The following is a 6,092-nucleotide window of genomic DNA, read 5'->3' as shown; positions in this document are numbered from 1 at the left end:
CGCGTTTCTCAGAGAAGGGACAGAGCGGTGTGGAATAAAGGTAAATTATGTAAAAAAAAATAACGCGTTTTTAAAAAAACGAAGCATTAACACGTTAGACTGCACCCCATAAACATGATCAAACCTAGAAAAAAAACACTGAACCACCCCTTTAAATAACATTTATTCTTATGTACAGTTTCACAATTTGAGTTGAATTACTGAAATAAATTAACTTTTCCACGACATTCTAATTTATTGAGATGCACCTGTATACACATGTACATATAGCTGGTAAAAGGGCTGAAATTTTTTTTTTTATCTTCACACCTGTTGCATTTTTAAGAAACTTTAAAATACATTTAAATCGACTTACAAGCTGAGGGAAGGCAGTTCAAACAAACTGTATGAATTGCACAGTCTGTCATATGCATATTTAGTTTTCATGTGTCCTCTTATAAGCTATTTGCGCATTCTTTTGCCAAGTAGCATGTTCCATTGAAGCTCTTACCGAAAAGACGCTTACATAAACTCAGCAACAAAATGTAAACAAACAAAACCAAATTTAAACTTGACATATTTCTGCAAATCATGGTTCATTTTTATTTACTAAAAGTAACTGATAAAAAAAAAAAAAAGTTAATGTGCAAAGGTTTTGGCACACTTAGGGTTAGGGTTAACCTCTTAGGGCTAGGTTAATTCTCTGAAAATGTAAGGCCTTGATGTAAGTGAAGTGATGACAGTTCCAAAGCTCATATAATAATTATCTCACTCTTCAAACCTCTCAAGGTGTTTACACTCAACAGCCACAGGCTTCTCTAAAGAGCTGATTGAGAATCAGAAAAAAAAGATAATTGAGTCTTATAAAGCATGGGGAAGGTTATGAAAAAGATATGGAGACGCTTGGTATTTGCAATGTGCAAAATCTAAGATGTCATTGAGAAATATAAGTTAGGGAAAAAAATCAAGGCAAGATCTGAAGACCAAGAAAAAAAATAACTTAAATAAAACTAGACTGGTCTGGGATTGAAACTACAACCCCCATATGGCTGCAAAAGACTTATGACAGAGAGTAGTGCTGTAGTGGTGAATCAGTCCACTGTGCTGCGTTATTGGCAAACATGATATACATGGAAGGCTCGTCAGAAGGAAACCTAACCTGCAATCTCTTTGCAAAACACAAATATGGTGAAATCTGCTGACATCAACAATTCATCAACACAAACTTTTGGAATATAGGCTTTTATGAAGCAGCAGTAAATAATGGTGCAAATTACTCAACCATTGTTTGACATGATACACGTTACACAGGCAGTGGCAAAGCACAAAAACACAACATCTATTCACCTAGTCTGACAGAATCCAGATGATAGAAGCAGTTAATAGTTACACTTTAGGGTTTGGACCCCATGTTGGTGACAGTGGTGCCTCCACAGGGGCACAGTAAAAATACTATAAAGTTACAGTAAAAAGTTACAAAGAGTTAAAGCTGGCAGTAAACGATTGTTTAAGTTGCGATCGTCTTTTCTTTCCAATACGAGTAAAGTGGCTTCTCGAACAAGAAAAAAAAAATGTAGGCCAGGATTAAATTTGGTTAATCAGTAATTAACTGGATAATTGGATCTTTGTCATTTACTATTGCTGCAATCTCAAGTAGGGCTGTCAAAATGGCTGAAAAACTAAATTTGAATTTTTTGCTTCAATATTATCAATATTCGAATTATATTCAAATTTAAAAGGCATAATTTCAGTTGGGGGAAAAAAAGCTTTTGGCTTCTCTCCTGAGGCCACAAGAGGGTGCATCAAGCAAAATATGATGCACGTTTCTTCAAAGCATAATAAAATAACACGACTATCTTTAAAAAAAAAATTGCATAATGTTTAAAATTATGTTTATAAACCATATATAATTAATAAAGTTGCTTGTTCATGCATGTATGTATAGTTTAATACAAAGGACCGAAAACCAATCACAAAAAGTACTTTCTTCATTTAAAAACTTGAGATGCAGTGGGATGGGGAAAACCGCCATAAAGTTTCGAGACATGTTTTTTAAAAGTTGAACTTACATTAATTTTACATAGCTTTCTAAACATGCTGCTCTCTCGTGCGAGTGCAGCATTGATAGATGTCCCTCTAGAAAATGCGATGAATATGCGTTCTGTGTGAACGGTTTGGTTTCGGTTTTGATGTAAACAACATATTCCCCGCATTGATTGTTCTCTTTTCCTGCAATATTTTGAATGAACAACGTAGCAGCGCCGCATCTAGTGGGTTCAACTGGATAGGCTAACAAAAACATTACATTGTCGTCGCATTTCGTGCACCACTGATAAAAGGCTGCCTGACGCACACCTAAAATTCAAATGCAACGTTTTTGCATTAGAATGTGGATTTTTATTTTAAATTCGACGAATATTCGAAATTCAAATTTTTTTTTGACAGCCCTAATCTCGAGTGAGTGAAAGGTTGTCCCGCCCTCACGCTGGGATACATATCATCAGAGAAAAGATGAGATTTCGTTGCAAGAGGGAGGGGAAATTATTTTGATTAAAGAGCACATGAATTTAAAAAAATTAAATAATTATGTGCACAGATAAATAATTTATAAACAACAACAATAATAATTATGATAATAATAAAAAACAATATATATGAATACTTGTTTGCTTTGTCCTTTTCAAGTTCAGAGTGATCCCCCCACAAGCACTTATTAAAGTGGTGCACTAAAGCCAGCACACAAAAGTAAAGTGGAGGTGGAGATTAAATTCTAAATAAACAAATGTTTGTTGCTGTTGAATTTTGAATATTTTAAATATTTAGTTGTTGAACCAAGTGTTCTGGTTGGATCAGATAAAATGAAAATTTAACGCTCGTACAAATTCATACGATTTTTGCTAAATTGTATGTATTTTACGAGTTGCACAATTCGTATGAATTTGTATGAATGACCAACACCTAACCCCGCCCCTAAACCTACCCGTCACTGGGGTCTAGACAAATTGTACAAAATCGTACGAGTGAGGACATACGAATTAGCCACCTCGTAAAATACGTACGAATTGGTCGTGAGATAGCGTTGTCAGATCAGATAAAATTAAAATGTAACATTTGGCTACAATAACCACATGTACCACATGCCAGCAGCAGAAGAAAGTATTCTACAAATTATAATTAAATCACAAAAAGTAATGTCTCATAGGGGGAAACATAAAAAAAAAAATTATACAGACTGCAATCCCCAACCAAAATCAACCATACTACTACTATACAGTATGCTACTTCAAGAAATAAAATATTAAAGGGGTGGTTGACTGGTTTTTTTATAGGCTTGATTGTGTTTATGGGGTGCAGTCTAACATGTGTTAATGCTTCGTTTGTTAAAAAACGCATTATTTTTCACATAATTTACCTTTATTACACACCTCTCTGTCCCTTCTCCTCTGAGCGCGCTGATCATTTCCTGCTTTTATGAAGCCCCTCCCTCAGAAATACCAATAATTATGTCAATAGAAAAAAATGTTGAATTAGCTTTTAAAGGGGTGGTTGACTGTTTTTTTTATAGGCTTGATTGTGTTTATGGGGTGCAGTCTAACATGTGTTAATGCTTCCTTTGTTAAAAAACGCATCATTTTTCGCATAATTTACCTTTATTCCACACCGGCTTTTAATGGTAGGCCTAAGATTTTTGTTTGTTGTTGTCTCATACTTTTAGATACGCTGTTATTTGTAAATGCTACTGCTTCTGTTAGCTTTTAATATACGGTTTTATTCTGATTAAAGCTTTAATACAGTTCGGCAACCACACGCACATCCATGTATAACGCTTCTCATAACTATAGTATGTGAAAATAGGTGTATTCACTGAGCTGATGATCTGAATGAGAGAGAGAGAGAGAGAGAGAGAGATGCAGAGCATGTGCAGAGCAGGGCGAGGCCAGGAACAGGATGAGAACGCTGCTTTAGGAACATTGATTTTGAAACTTGTGAATCCATTAGAATCGTTAGAAGACAAGCCTCTGTTTTGCTGCCTCTGTATCTAAAGTTGGTTGTAGTCCCTTACCAGTCGTTTTTGTGGGCATTAAACTGCCGGAATTTTAAAAGACGATATCTCCGTTTGCATTGAACTTTCAGCTTCGTAACTTTGCAGATATTGTTTATGATCAAATAGCAACATTACACACTAACTAACATTAAAAAAGTGAAATCGCAATCAACCACCCCTTTAAGGTTTTGGAATGGACTTCAATATTATTGATATCTCCAGGAAGATTTTAAACAGGCAGTACATCCAAGATAACCTATGAATTCCAGTGATCTAGAAACATTATATAGGCCGGATTTTTTTTATTTTTTTTTACCAAAAGAGACTTTTATCTGGCTACAAGAAACATATGAAGGAGACCAAAGTTCAAGCCAGGTAAATCATCAGGTAACTTGGGAATAACCCTACTATTACAGACAAAAAACTTGCTAAATGATTGGCTCTTTTAGGCCAGGACTTCCTGTTTTGCAGCAGCCATGTTGATTCCATGTCAGTTTCTCCTGTCCCTTTTTGTATTTTTTTTCTTACTCATACTTGCTTTTGTAATCAGTTCATTTAAGTAAATAAACCGTAACTGTGGATTCAAATATGATCACGATTCACCCAGATCATAAAATATTCAGTACAACATGAAAGAGTCTGATTTTGCTTAAGACATACTGGTTATTATAGACCAATTTATGCTGACTGATGCACCAACTGAATTTACTTCGCGGACATAAAAGGCTGTATCATTCCATGCCAGAGTGCTGAGTTTTGTAACTTGCAAAGTGCTGCTTCAATATTTTTAATGCTTCAACACATTTAATCATATGGTTGGTGTCTCTTCGATAGCCTACCCCAGTTTGTCAAACAGTCCATGCATAGCTTCAAAAACTATTGTACCCATGAAACATTTAGACCATGGAAAAACTGGGGGGGGTGAAATTTACCACAAGTCATATATTTGTGTTTGGTTCATTTGGTGTCAAGTTGTCTACTCACTTCATTCTCATTTTGACGACAACACTTCCAACCTGCAGGCAGAAAGGAAGCAAAAACCCAATGCATAATGACGTAATATCATATTCGGAGCTGCGAAATCGAAGAATTCGAAACGAACTTCCCCAGCGTTCTATTTGGAGCACGCGCCGGCTGACGTACGTGAACAGCGCGCGCGTCCAACTCCCTTGAGAAAGAAGAGCGTGAACGCGCCTCTATCCTCCTCGCTGCTACAGTGAATGCGGGCATCCAGACGCCTGACTGAGTGCGGCGGTTCTTTACCGAGAGCTCGGATGCCAATGCATGGAAAGGGGTTCTGCCGAAGCCGAAAAGGAGAGAAGGCAAATGTATTTTCACACGAACGCTCAGGTGTAAGTGATGCTACTGCAAGTTGAAGTCCTGGAAGTAAAACCGCAGCAGATTGGGAATAAACGGATAGATCGGCGTTTCCCGTTGCAGAGCGCACTCAGTGTGTTTGGAATACAGAGACGCAGCGTGGAATTACTGGAGCCCTCAGTTTGTGAACTAGTCAATTCGTTTTCTTCCGCATTTAATTGTTTTATCGCATTTTTCTTATTTCCCTTCTTTGTTTTCTCTTCTGTTTTTTTTTAAAAAAAATTTATTTTGTTTGATTAGGTTTGTTGTTTCCCCCTTTTATTCCAATGTTATTTAGAGTTTTTTTTTGTTATTTTTTTATTTTCTCATCGTCTGAAAATAGCTCGGATTCGTATTTTGCGAGGGTAGATTGTGGTAAAAGATACTCAATCTCAAACTGAGTCGTGTCATGGATGGCAAATTGTATTTGCATCTACGGAACAAATCGGGGAATATAGAATAACTACTGCTGACAGAGACAAGGTATGTCAGTGCTTATATATATTTTTAATATCCATATGTTATAACTGTTATTGCGTTGCTTCGCAATCTGTGCATTTGAATGGTCTAAAAAGACTAGCGTATTATCATAGACCGACCACTCTGAATACATTTACTTACTAGTCCTTTTAAGTTGGAATAGCCTATGTAAAAGTATCGCCTGTGAATTTGAACCAAATCTCTTTTTTTTTTCTCTCTTCAGAATCAAGGG

This window comes from Sinocyclocheilus rhinocerous, unplaced genomic scaffold, assembly GCF_001515625.1.
Source record: "Sinocyclocheilus rhinocerous isolate Xijiao unplaced genomic scaffold, SAMN03320098_v1.1 scaffold781, whole genome shotgun sequence".
NCBI classification, from domain to species: domain Eukaryota; kingdom Metazoa; phylum Chordata; class Actinopteri; order Cypriniformes; family Cyprinidae; genus Sinocyclocheilus; species Sinocyclocheilus rhinocerous.
This window is presented reverse-complemented; position numbering follows the sequence as displayed.